This window comes from Cetorhinus maximus, chromosome 23, assembly GCF_964194155.1.
Source record: "Cetorhinus maximus chromosome 23, sCetMax3.hap1.1, whole genome shotgun sequence".
NCBI lineage: Eukaryota > Metazoa > Chordata > Chondrichthyes > Lamniformes > Cetorhinidae > Cetorhinus > Cetorhinus maximus.
Genome location: NC_135901.1, coordinates 63,026,926 through 63,041,142, shown reverse-complemented (window position 1 = coordinate 63,041,142; position 14,217 = coordinate 63,026,926). Strand labels below are relative to the sequence as shown.

Below are 14,217 nucleotides of genomic sequence, written 5' to 3'. Positions count from 1 at the left end.
AGGAGAGACAAACACCCAGAAAGCAAGGATGTCACCAATTTGGCCAATTATTGCTCCATTTCAGACTCCAAATGCAGTGAATGTTTGCAGATGAACAGGACTAAGAAACACGGGGGTGTTTGGGTGGTTTTGTTTGACATTTGACGGATAACTTATTCTGCAGACAGTTTGTGTCAATCAGGAATGAAAAGAAGGGAATTTGGCAGGATTCGAACCACGTGGAAAAACGCCTCAACCACTCGGCCAGGACAACTGGGTAAAGGCTGCATGTTGTTTAAAATAATAGAATGAATACAGGGAGTTCCAGTGAGAGAAGGTCTTCCAGTCCGTGCCATTGCCCTACCTTTTCCCAGTCACCCTGGGATTTACACAGCCTCTCCTTCAGTGCACGGAGAATTAGTTGGAAGCGCCTCAAATAATAAAGTACCAGAAAGTTTGGCAGAGGTGAGAGTGAAGCCCAAATCACCAGGGAGATCGAAACTTAAACCAGCGGCTGAGCCCGTTCGGCCTCACTACCACATTCAGATTAGACACAAACATTGTCTTCACCAACATTGACACTAAATTAGAATATAAAAAAATATGATCAGGAATTGGCCATTCGGCCCCTCGAGCATTCTCAGCTGCTTAATAAGATCATCTGAAAACTTCAATCATCCTCCACTTTGTAACATCCGGAAGGTTAGTTGCTGAACAGTCTCCACTCAAAGAAAAGAGAGAAATGTCCTGTTAACTGTTTTTTTAAAAAAAAATTTGCTGATATGAAGTCATAAATCTAACATGGATAATATTCTGGGCGGTAAAAATAGGAAACGGAACCACATTAACACACAGAAAATCACAAATACGCACGTTGTTAAGATTTGAAATTGTGCTTATTTTCACACTGTCTTTCAATGTGCAGAAAGTGGAGCTGTGATCAGCTTATAGCTCAGAAGATGTACAGCAAGAGTGTACATAACAGGCTGATGCTCACGGTGCCTGTTTGGAGTCGGTGAGCTGCATCTTACGATTGAGACCATTTAAATATCGTTCAATGAGTCCGGTTCCAAATTCAGTGCTACAAATGATAAGAAAACTCGCTGAATTTGCCTATTGTCTTGAATTCAAAGCATCCCATGGAAGATAAGAAAGTTCATCTTAACCGCGGTGTTAGGAAACATAAAATGTCAGAAAGTTACAGCAAAGCAAGAGGCCATTCGGCCCTGTGTGCTGCTTTCAATGAACAGTGTGATTGGTTGATCTGAATACTCAAAGATATTCGTCGTTTAGGAAGAATGGGCAAAAAGGGAAACGAGGCAGGGTCGCGTTGATTATAAGGAACGAGATTGGTGCATTAGTGAGAGAGGAACTTAGATTGAAGGATCAGGATGCAGAATCAATTTCGGTGGAGCGAACGAACAATAAGATGCAGCAAACAGGAGTTGTTTATAGGCCACCAAACTGTAGAGGGAATGTTGGGCATGGGATAAATCAGGAAACTAGAGCTGCATGTGACATGGGTAATACAGGAATAATATTCTGCCTCGCACCACCAGCTCTATAGTCAGTGCTTTGTAACCTATCACAGCCCTTCTCTTTTATTTTCACCCCTCACTCCGGCTCTGGATTTATTCCCGAGTTTTGCCCTTGTGACATTTCCAGCTCTGATGTGAAACTTCCACTCTCACTCCACCAATTCTAGCAGAGCTACACCGTGTTATTTTCAACCAGCAAATCGATCACATTAATTTAAACAGCTCGCCCATGAGTAATAAGTTTCAACTCCCTCACCAGGAATCAAACGCAGGCTGTACCAATAAAATTACCGCATTTTAATCACTAACTCAGCAGCTTGGCACATGGAAGCTGCTTATCGCATTTTTCATTCCAGATCTCTTTCACCAGAGACAAGTTTCTTTCACCAAATGTTCTGTGTGGGATGACATCTTCACCAATGAGAAGAGCCATTGCTGTGAGCTGGAACATGAAATCGATAATTTCCTCCTTTAGGACAATTCTTTAAGCCTCCCCCTTTGACCGAGCTTTTAGTCACCTGAACGAATATGTGGCTCGGTGTCACACTTTGTTATATAATGATCCTGGGGAACGCGTTGTGACGTTTCATTAGGTAAAAGGAGCTTTAAAAATATGAGTTGTTGTTGTTGTCCATACATAGAAAGAGACAAACTCCTCTTTCCCCTTTCATCCTGATATTTTTCACTGTAACATTGTAATGTGAAGTTGCACAACTAATGTGAATACAGCTTGTGTTCGTAAAAATGTGTTCACCTCCTCAAGGAACTGAACCACATTTAGCCACACAGAGGAACACACTCAGAGATATACACCGAGAGTGACAGAGGCCTAAGGAGACAGAGATGCCAGAAAGCCAGGATGTCATCAACTTGCCTCAGTTTTCTTTCATTTCCGACTGGAGATTTGCAGAAGGCTGACATATGAATGGAATTAAGAGATCGCGGATGTGTTTGGAGCGCTTTTCCTTGATTCAAACGATAATTAGTTCTGTCTGCGTGCGGTCAAAATCCAAAATAACACGAAATGCAGTCGGTAGGATTCGAACCTGCACAGCCTAACACCAAGGGAAATCTAACCCATCGCCTTAACCACTGGGTCACGACTACACAACTGGGCGTAGGATTATTTGTATGAAATCATACACTCGTTACAGCAGAGAAAGCGGTTTTTCTGCCCGTCCAGTCACTGCCATTATCTGACCTTTTCCCCAGAACCCTGAAATTTATACTGTCTCTCCTCATTCTTCCTATCAAACTGGGAATGAAAGACTGAGAATGATCCAACCCGGCCAATTACCCCCCGCCCGATCAGTCTACTCTCCATCATCAGTAAAGTAATGGAAGGGATCATCAACAGTGCTATCAAGCGGCACTGACTTAGCAATAACCTGCTCACTGATGCCCAGTTTGGGTTCCCCCAGGGCCACTCAGCTCCTGAACTCATTACAGCCTCATTTTAAACATAGACAAAAGAGCTGAACTCCCGAGATGAGGTGAAAGTGACAGCCCTTGACAACAAGGCAGCATTTGATCGAATGTGGCGTTAAGGAGCCCTAGCAAAACTGAAGTCAATGGGAATCAGGGGGAAACTCTCCGCTTGTTGGGGTCAGACCGACCACAAACGGAGATGGCTGTGGTTGTTGGAGGTCAGTCAACTTAGCTCCAGGACATCCCTGCAGGAGCTCCTCAGTATCCTCGACGCAGCCATTTTCAGCCGCTTCACCAATGACCTTCCTTCCATCATAAGGTCAGAAGAGGGGATGTTTGCTGATGATTGAACAATTTTCAGCCATACCCGACTCCTCAGACACTCCAGCAGTCCATGTCCAAATGCAGCAAGACCTGGACAATATCCAGGATTGGGTTGACAAGTGGCAAATAACATTCACACTGCGCAAGTGTCAGGAAATGACCATCTCCAACACGAGAGAATCCAACCATCGTCCCTTGATGTTCAAAGGCATTACCATCACTGAATCCCTCACTATCAACATCCTGGGGGTTACCATTGACCAGGAACTGAACTGGACTAGCCATATAAACACTGTGGCTACAAGAGCAGGTCAGACGTTAGGAATCGTGCAACGAGTAGCTCACGTCCTGACTCCCCAAAGCCTGTCTGCTATCCACAAGGCACAAGTTAGGAGTGCGTGGAATTCTCCCCACTTGTCTGCATGAGTGCAGCTCCCGCAACACTGAAAAAGCTGGGCAGGACAAAACAGTCCATCTGACAGAGACCACATCCACATTCACCCCCTTCAGCATCAATGCACAGTAGCAGCAGCGTGTACTCTCTACAAGGTGCACTGCAGGAATTCACCAAGGTTCCTTAGAAAGCAGCGTCCAAACACATGACCATTACGCCCACATCGCGTGAATGAATTTAGAAAAAGATCCAAGTTAGCCTGAAAATTATATTTCCTTGTTCTTCTGACCAATGTAAAGCACTACAAACGTCAGTGTTTGGAGCAAGTCTGACGTATTTGCTCAAGTGAGGAACCAAATTAAGATTTCAATATTGGTTTTCTTAACTCCGAGTTTCCAAATGGGAACTGTGCAATGGCTTGAAAGTGAAAAAAAAACAAAGCTAAGGAGAAAGCGAAGGAAATTGTCATTAATTATGAAACCCTTGTAGAAAACGAACATAGACACGATGCATGTAAGGGCCTCTTACTGCGCTGTGCCATTTGATGATGACATTGTTGATCAGTCTGTCTCCAGCATTCCTAATGAGAACAGCCGAATTCCATTTCTTCAAAACAAAGACCCAAAGTGCTGCTGCATGACGTCACCGCTTAACATTCCAGACAGCTCCATTGGGATCTTTACAGCGCAGGGTTTATAGAGGCGAGTGGGGTCACATTCGCTTCACATATGATGGAGCTGCGGTTTGAAACCTGGCAAGATTATCCAAGTTTGTTTATTCGAGTGTGAGTGAAAGTTGGATAATTTACGTTTTTTGTAAATATGAACACAAGGGCTGGAATCCTGCTGAGTAAAGTTTTCACCATTTTTCTTTTTAACCAAATTAATTATCAGTTAATTTGAAGGAAACCCATCCAAATACGCCGTTATTTTCTGATTTCAATTCATTTGTCCGCATTCAGGAAATTTGCTTTCGGAAATGGAGCAAACATTGAGCCAAGTTGGTGACACCCTTGCTTTCTGGGTGTGTGTCTCTCCTTCGGCCTCTGTCACTCTCGGTGTATATCTCTCTGTATCTATTCCTCTGCGATTGTCAATGTGGTTCATCTCCCTGAGGGGGTGAAAACGTTTTTAACGTCGCAAACATGATTCACACTAGTTGTATGAATACATGTTAAAATGTCGCAGAGAGAAGTATCAGCGTGAAAGATAAAACAGGAGATTGGCCTTTTCTATATTTATCCTACAACAACAGCAACTTATGTTTATAAAGCGCCTTTAACCTGTTGAAACGTCACAAGGCGTCCCCAGGATCATTATATTACAAACTGTGACACCGAGCCTCATATTCGGTCAGATGACTAAAAGCTCGTTCAAATGGGGAGGTTATAAGAAATGTCTTAAAGGAGGAAAGTATCGATTTCATGTTCCCGCTCACAGCAATGGTTCTTCTCAGTGGTGAAGAAGTCTCTTGTGTTCAACTTAAACAGACCAATTGGTCGGAGGAAGTTTCCTCTGGTGAAAGAGATCGGGAATGAAAAAGAAAATGTCAAAAGTTGCCTCCAGAATCCAAATGTCAAGCCTTATTTGTAGTTTCCCTGATGTCCAGTGACTGGGAATCGGCGCTTCCATTGGGCCAACAGCGAATAGGGTGGAGGGTTTTGGAAATTGAAAGTTACACATGTGCAGCTTGTGGGGCTATTTCACCTCACTGTCAATTTCATGTTCCAGCTCACAGCAACCGTTGTTTTCATTGGCTGACGAAGTCGTTTATCTTGAACCTAAACAGGCAGTTTTGTGGTGAAAGAGATCTGAACTGAAAAACAATCGGCAAACGCAGCGTAGATAAGCCAAATCGAATAATATTAGTCTAGCTTCCCTGATGGTCTAGTGGTTAGGATTCGGCGCTCTCACCGCCGCGGCCCGGGTTCGATTCCCGGTCAGGGAATGTGGAGTTATTGAGTTCTTTGAACGAGTGGTGTTTACTCATCGATTGGAAACGTTTAAAAGCTCCACCAGAATCAGAGAAGTGAGGGCTATACATTTCACCTCAAGAGCTGGAAAACATTACACTTGGATCAAGTGGAGTGAGGGAATGAAGGAAGAGGATAAGAGGTTGGTTGCAAAGCACTGACTGTAGAAATGTTGGTGTGAGGCGAAATATGGGTGGGAGAAGTACGAATTTTGCTGCCTACTGTTTGCACTGACACAAATATCACTCCTGATGGATCAACCAATCACTACTGCTCTTTGAAAGCAGCAAATGGACTCTTTCTGTGCTGTGACTTTCTATAATTTTATGTTTCCCAACAGTACGGGTCGTTCTGCCATTTTATAACCCACTCGAGCGAGATGTACTTTCTTACCTTGTATTCGGCTCTTTTGAAACCAAAACACGGAGCAAATTCAGCGAGTTTTCTTGTCATTTCCAGCACGAGATTTGTCACGAGACTAAATGATCGACACATTAATGGTGTCAATCCTTCACTGGAGCTCACCACGTCCAAAGAGTACTGTTACCATCAGCCTGTTATGTATCTTCTTGCAGTACATCTGCTGAACAATATAAGCTTATCACAGCTCTGCTTTCTTCACATCGAAACCCAGTGTGAAAATTATTTCAAAAGCTGAACAAATGGGAGGAGAGTGACTGTGGATAATCGGCACTGTGCACATTCCTGTAATCAGTATCTTGGAGAACTAGGAAGGTGAGATCCAGGTGTCTCTTTACCCACGAGTTTTATTCATCCCCACGAACTGTCTGTGTCTGCATCAAGCAGCGAATTGACCTGGGTGGTGAACGGTCAGTGGGAGCTGCAGGCGAGGCAGGGACAGAAGCAGAAAGAGATGCGACATGAAAGTACTTTGAATTTGATGTGTGTCAGTTGCTTTCAGTGGTGAACGTCTGACTTGTAAGTTTCACAGGAGCCGCTGTGATTAGTTGGTGTTTTTTTTAAGCAACAATATTTAAAAGTTAAAAGATAAAAGCAAATTACTGCGAATGGTGGAAACCTGAAACAAAAACAGAAAATGCTGGAAAAGCCTCAGCAGCTGGAGGGAAAATCAGGGTCAATGTTTCCAGTCCGTTCGACTCTTATTCAGATTATTAAACGTTTTACATCGCCCAGCTTGGGGATCGAACCCACGAACTTGATAATAAGAGCCACATGCTCTACCTACTGAGCTAGCAAGGAATGCGAAAAGCTGCTTCGTATCTCAACATACATGGTTAAAGCTGTTGCTTTCCACCTGATGCCTCAAATTGAACGGAATTTTAAAGTGTGGTGCGTAATCGGCCTACAAAAGCCCGAAGGTTGCAATGCATTCCTCTCAATCATCAATAACATCATTCACATCTTCCACTTCTTAGCTGCACCTCCTTCCAAATGCTGTGATCGATTTTCCTCCGGATTTTCTCCTGGATTTAATGTTTACCTGCTTTGTGACCTCATTTTGAAATCAGATTCGCATCAACATCCAACACAAGTTGAATTGCAAACCTGACGGACAAACGATGGAAAAATGTCACTCGGTAACACAAATCCCATGGTGCTCATTTTCAGATTCACAACAGTCAGCTTTTCAATAAAATGAAGGAATTTTACAGTGATAAGGTTTAGAAAGTTGGTGTGACTTTTATTTGTGACTCACTCACCCGGGTATTCTGTAAATGCTGCTCGGAGGTTTAGTGACCGGGATATAATCTACCTATGTTTTCCTGAGCTTGTGCTCGGTGTATTGGGAGGTTTGGCCCGGGTTGGAGTATCTTGTGTCCCAGGGATGGGCAGTAACCCGTTGATTGAAGCTGCAGTCGCCGCTTTCTGCTGGCAGCGGGTGATTGGAGAGTGCGGGGCCGGGATATTACTGCTTTTCTGCTTTTCCCTGTCTCACTCAGTGTGGAGCTGAGGAAGAGAGAATAATTGATGGGTTCGTTTGATTCCAGTAATTTCATGGATTTCTAATGGGATAGGTGAAGGTACAGAGTAGGTCCAAATCTTTTCTCATTATATTTGACAGAAAAATGAATTTTAAAAAGAAGCTGTTTGTGTGGGAGCTCACTGGACAACAGTAGATCTGCCACCGTTTTGTTGATGTTATCTTGCAGCCCAAATATCCAATGACAACCCGGAACTGTGTGACAATGATTGGTGATGAGGGGGAAAAACAGTAAAAAAAAACTTCACCCCCTGGGTGGTCTTGAGTCACCAACTTTCAGCTAACGGGCAAACACGCTGATTAATTGCGCCACAGATACAAGCCCCGCCTCCAATCTATCCCAAATAGGGAGTCAGTGAGTCTAATCTTCAGATTGCCACGACCCAGATCGCTATCAGTTTTACTCTTCCAAAATAAAGGGCGGGACATTCACTGTGGATACATGGAAACAGTCTGATCCCACCCACTACAGGCACATCAATGCCACTGTGAACCAGCTCTCCTACAACCGGAGCCGTCTCCCTCCGAGCCTTTCGGTGCCTTGTCTGTTGCCAAGTATTCTGATTGTCCCGAAGCCAATATTAGATTTGAATTCCTGATGTGCAGTAACGAGAATCCTTTCGCTGTCTCAGATCAGTTAATTTCACTGATAACATCAGAGTCAATGTTCCAGTGTCTTAAAGAAGGGAAAGGTGCCTTGACTGTCTCTGGTCAGTCGGACAGTTCACCCTTCATTCTCCCCTGATTCCGTTTCCCAAAGTCTTTCTGAAGAATTACAAAGCTGGAGATTGGGTTTTCTGTTTTGTTTCTTTCTTCATTTTCCCTCCTGCCAACTGACAATATTTTCCAAAATCTCGTCTCAATCCTCCGCCTTGCATCATGTCCAGGGATGAGGAAATTCTGTTTTGTGGAGAGATTATAGAGACTGGGATTGTTCTCTTTAAAATAAAGAAGGTTAAATGAAGGTTTCACGGAGCTGTTCAAAATGATGGGGGTTTGGTCAGTGGGGACATGCGGCTTGATGGAGCAGATAGGGAGAGACTATTTCCACTGACGGGGGTCAGTAACCAGAGGACTGGGATTTAAGATAATGAAAGAAAGTCAGACTTGCATTTTAATAGCGCTATTCCTGACCAGTGGATGTCTCAAACAACTTTCCAACCAATGAAGTAGTTTTTGAAATAAAAACAGAAAATGTTGGAAAAACTCAGCAGGTTTCTCTCTCCACAGATGCTGTCAAACCGGCTGAGTTTTCCCTGCATTTTCTGTTTTCCTTTCCAAATTTACGGAGTGTTTTGCTTTTATTGAAGTGCAGTCATTGTTGTAATGTTGGCAACACGGCAGCCAATCACCGCTCAGGAAACAGCCAAAATCAGGGACGTCCCAATGAGCAGACCATGTGCACTTGGTTGAGGGTTAAACCCTGACCAGGCCACGTGGCTGCAACGTGAATCCACTCGGCTCAAAGTGAATGCAGGTGTATATTGGGTTTGATTTTAACCGGAAGAAGAAGGAGAGGCAATACAAATGCAAACTCATTCTCTCGATGTGGCCATTGCCTTAACCACTCAACTACAAGGACACGGTATCTGTCCGTTTAAACGTTGCTCAGTGTAAATTTTCATCATTCCCCAATTTGTACCACGCCGACCCTTAGAAGCTGAAAAGACTCCAGTCAAAACAAAAGAAAACTCCTCTTGTATCTTTTAAATCTGCTCTTTTTGTTCTCTGTATCATCTTAATTTGAAGCTACACAACTAACGTGAATAATGTTTGAATGGTAAAAATGAGGAACTGAACCACATTGGCACACACAGACATATACACCAAGATTGACAGAGGGCAAGGATTTGACCCTAAAGAGAGACAAATATCCATGAAAGCAAGCCTGACACCAACTTGGCTCCGTTTTTGTTCCATTTTTAGCTGCAACTTTTGTGAATGCTTGCAGACGAATGGGAATTTGAGAACGCTGGAGATTTTGGGTGGTTCTTATTCAACTTAATCATTAATTGTGCAGGAACACTGCAAAATTCAGGAATGATAATAAGTTGTTGGCAGGATTCCAGCCTACCTGTAGAGACCACAAAGCATTCAAAACCCGTCGCCTTAAACACTCAGTCACGAATACGAGCCCCAGATTTGCATTAATGTTTGTTGTATAAACTGTAGACGGCTACATCAGGAGGTCATGCAGCAGAATGTTCACATGCTGACTCTCTTGAAGAGCAAATCAACTGCTGTAATTCCACAACCCACCTTTTCCCGACAGAAATTCGTATTTAAATCGTCTCTCCTCGATCTTCCTATCAAAGTAAAACACCGCACTGGATTTAATGTGAGCTGGTATCTGTTGGTTCCAATGGGGCAGCTGCAGACACCAAAAACAGGACGGAGCACTTGGCAGCGGTGGGATTCGAACCCACGCCTCCAAAGAGACTGGAGCCTAAATCCAGCGGCTTAGACCGCTCGGCCACGCTACCTCATTGTGTACCGTTAATCATCGTTTCCTTCACTGGTGTTGACACCAAAATAAAACAGAAACGAAGGATCAGGAATCGGTCATTGGGAATCTCGAACCAACTCCGTCAGTTAATCAGATCATCCTGCACTTTGTAACAAACAGAAGCCATCTCCAGTAGTAACTTTTTTATTTCAATGTTTTATTAGTTCGATGTTTCAATGATGTTTTTTTTTCCCTATGTGACTGTGCGTGTTTGCTCAATGAAATGTTGGTAAAGGGTAATTAGATTGTGTTTGTCGACTGAGAAAAAATGAGGAGATTGGTCAGAATAAACTTTTTTTTTAAACATTCGATTGAAATCAACTATTTTTAAAATGTTCACGACAGTAATAAAAATTCGGAATCCAACTCTCCGTGTCATTGGGTCAGGGAAACTTTGTTAATTTTCACACACTGAGCATAGACACTGCAGAAGCTCCTGCACCTCTTGCAATATTGTTCCTCTCAACTCAGAGTGAAAGGAGGAGAAAAAAAAATCAGGGTTATGGACAGAGACAAAGAAATTCAGATTACTGTAAAGCTCTTTGTACAAAACTGACGTAGATCCGTTGGGCCAAAATACCTCTTATCATTCTGTGCCATTTGATGTTGACATTGTTGATCAGTCTGTCTCCAGCATTCCTAATGAGAACAGCCGAATTCCATTTCTTCAAAACAAAGACCCAAAGTGCTGCTGCATGACGTCACCGCTTAACATTTCATTGAGGCCCATTGAGCTTTGCGACTATCTCCTGTTTCTGCAGTGCAGTGATTGTCCCCTTTACCTAACACATGATAAGATCCCTGGTTCAAGACTGCACAAAACCATTATCTAAGTCTGCAGATTCACGTATGTTGAAGACAGTATCTTACAGCCATGTGGCCTGGTCACTGTCTATCTTTCAACCAAAAACACATGATCTGCTCATTGTGGTTGGTTAATCAGGACTGACTTTTGTCCCAGTCTGAACAGCCGGAAGATAAATCTATTGTCACGCAAGCAGTCCCATGTTGTAGCTCTGGCAACTTTTAAACCAGTTGTTGTTCACTTTATCATTTACCATGAAGATAGATAACGAATGTAAATAAAGTTTGCAATGGTAAAAATATGTTCATTCCTCTGGGAACTGAACCACATTGAAACACACAGACAAAAACACCGAGAGTGACAGAGGCCTAAGGAGAGACAAACACCCAGAAAACAAGAATACCACCAACTTGGCTCAGTGTTTGTTCTATTTCCGACTGCGGATTTGGTGAGTGCTTGTCGATGAACGGAATTGAAGGAACGCGGAAGCGAAGCAGGACAAAACACACGGGAGTGATTGGAAGGATTTTATTGCATTTAACCAATAATTAATTTGGGAGGCACCTGAAAGACGAAACAGTGAGCAGCGCAATTGGGAGGTTTGCGAAACTGCATGGGGAGACCCCAATGGATTTTAAATCCATCACCTTAACCATTCGGCGCGACTACAGTCGCTGGGCTAATGGTCATGTTGCTCAACCAAAATCATAGAATTGTTGCAGCAGTGAAAACTGGATTCGGTCCCACCTATTTATGGTCACCCTGTAATTTATATCACCCCTCCTGATTTTTCCAAACAAAATGAAGCACTGCAGGTGACAACTTTCCCCAGCACATCCTGAGGGATTTACTGAAGAGACTGAAGAAAACGAATTAGCTGAAATTTTGACAGCGGTGGGGTTTGAATACAGAATTTAAATTCAGTTCATCAGGCCATTTAACCACACTTACCACAGCCAATGCTCCTTAAACCATTATTTCGAGTGGGACCAGCTCTGAATTAGAACATAACAACTGGAGCAGGAATGGAAACATTTTGCAGCCCCCCCCACCCCCCACCCCCCACTCCCTCCATTGGGCTGGAGAATCAAAGACAAGGTTACATTTGGCCCTGGCCTGAGGAACACAGGAGTTTTGAACAGGAGAAGGCCATTCAGCCCTTCAAGCCTGCTTCAGCATTCATTAAGTTCATGTCTGATCTGGTCCTGGTCTCAAGTCCACTTTCATGCTTCCCCACGACTCCCCCCTCATATATCCCATCAACAACCTGTTTAATTCTGCCTTGAATAACTTCAATGACCCAGCCTCCACTGCTTTCTGGGGAAAATAATTCCCTCAGCGGGAGAAAAATTCTCCTCATCTCTGTCTGAAAAGAGATGCCTCTTACTCTTCTGGAAAGTAACTCACCTAGTCCCACTCCCCCGCCTTTTTCCCGGAGACCTGCATTTTCTGTCCAATTCTCTTTTGAAATCCGCGATTGAATCTGCCTCCCCCACACTCGCAGGTAGTGCATTCCAGATCCTAACCACTCGCTGTGTAACAAAGAACCCCATTTAGAATTGTACACTTTCATGTTGCCTCTCCTCATTCTTCCGACCAACATGAATCACTTTTCACTTCCGTACATTAAATTCCAGCTGCCACTTGTCTGCCCAAATGGGTTTGTTGAAGAGTCTGACAGAAGATCCGATTCAAACTGGGAATTAAAGAGTGAGAATGAAAGAGGAAGAGAATTTAAGTGTTTTGTAGATCCCAGGGGAAAGAGACTCCAGGATTAGTTCATTGTGACAGTTCACACAGCAACAAGAAAACAACATTCCCTGATGAGGGCCAAACCCAAGCGGCAGGAGTTGGAACACCGAATAATAACATGTTTAGTTCAAACACAGAAGACTTGTTCAGCCAATAACAACATCGAGTGCGTTAGGCATGAACATGAAGTGAACAGTGAGGTGAAATAGTGCCACAAGCTGCGATATACAACTTTCAATTTCCAAAACTCACCAACGTAATCAGTACGGCTCCTCTGAACTTTTCAATGCAAATCTTTATCCTTTATAAGGTGCCGTTTCCAGAACTATACCCAGTCCTCCAGTTATGATCTAACCAGGGCTTTGTATAGCTGAAGCAAACCTTTTCCTCTTTTCTATAACTGCCTCTGTAACAGGTTGTACAGCAAGGGGGATTAGAATGTACATATGGGCTGTGAAAAATAAGAGATGCTTGGTCAGAATAAAATTCCTTTGCAAATTCCATTTGAAATGAACTTCATTTTTTCAAAGCTCTATAAGAATCCCCAGCCTAATTCTTCATGTTATTGGGTCAAGGAAACTTTGTTAATTTTCACACGCTGAGCATGGACACTGCAGAAGCTCCTGCACCTCTTTCAGTATTGCTTTTCTTAACTCAGAGTTTTCGAAAGGGAATTGGACAATGAATTGAAAGTGTCAAACATCATGGTTATGGAGAAAGAAAACGAAATGGAGAATAATTAGAAAGAACTTCGTAAAAAGTTGTTATTAATATGCTGGGCTGAATGGTCTCCTCACGTGCTATGCCATTTTAGGCTGACATTATCAGATTAATTTGACGGCAACATTTCTAAATCTCCCACCCGAATTCCATTTCCGCAAATCAAAGACCCAAAGTGCCGCTGCAGGACCTCACAGTTTAACATGATGTGTAGGTGCCTCTGGCTCTGTCAGGTATTGTTCTGTAGTGGGGTGGTTATCACATGTGAAAGGTCCCCACTTTGAAACTGGGCAGAAACATAATCAAAATCTGTTAACTTAATAATAAGCAAATGCCCAAAAATTCACGTTTGATGCTAAATATTAAGGGAATACAATATCTCACAGCCATGTGTCCTGTTCGTCCCTCAATCAACGTCACAAAAATAGATTATCCGCGCATTGTGACGTTGCTGTTTGTGGGATTTTGCTGAGCGGTGATTGGTTGTCGTGTTTCCTACATCACAACAATGGCGACACTTCAAAAAGTCCTTCATTGGCTGGAAAGCGCTTTGAGACGTCCACTGGTCTGGAAAAGCGCTATCTAAATGCAAATCTGTCTTTCTTTAATTATCATAAATCCCATTCCTCTGGTTCGTGACCCCCGTCAGTGGAAACAGTCTCTCTCTGTCTGCTGTATCAAACCGCCCATCCCCACCGCTACCACCCCTATCATTTTGAGCAGTTCTATGAAATCTCCGTTTAAACTACTTTTCTCTAAAAAGAACAATCCCTGTCTCTATAATTGCTCCACAAAAGTGAATTTCCTCACCCCTGGTCATGGAGCAAGGCGAAGTA

At 43.2% G+C, this 14,217-nt stretch overlaps 1 protein-coding gene, 2 non-coding genes and 1 pseudogene across 3 annotated transcripts in view; 2 read left to right on the top strand and 2 right to left on the bottom strand.

Annotated features, from left to right (window-relative positions):
• LOC144698080 (uncharacterized) overlaps positions 1–14,217 on the bottom strand; it is a 642,405-nt gene that overhangs the window by 428,820 nt on the left and 199,368 nt on the right. The gene's annotated exons all lie outside the window — the stretch shown is intronic.
• Positions 1–14,217, top strand: part of LOC144698076 (uncharacterized) — an 85,658-nt pseudogene that overhangs the window by 43,810 nt on the left and 27,631 nt on the right.
• trnae-cuc (transfer RNA glutamic acid (anticodon CUC)) lies at positions 5,539–5,610 on the top strand. Its single transcript has one exon. It is a non-coding gene; the product is annotated as a tRNA-Glu (tRNA).
• trnal-uag (transfer RNA leucine (anticodon UAG)) lies at positions 10,000–10,081 on the bottom strand. The gene has a single exon. It is a non-coding gene; the product is annotated as a tRNA-Leu (tRNA).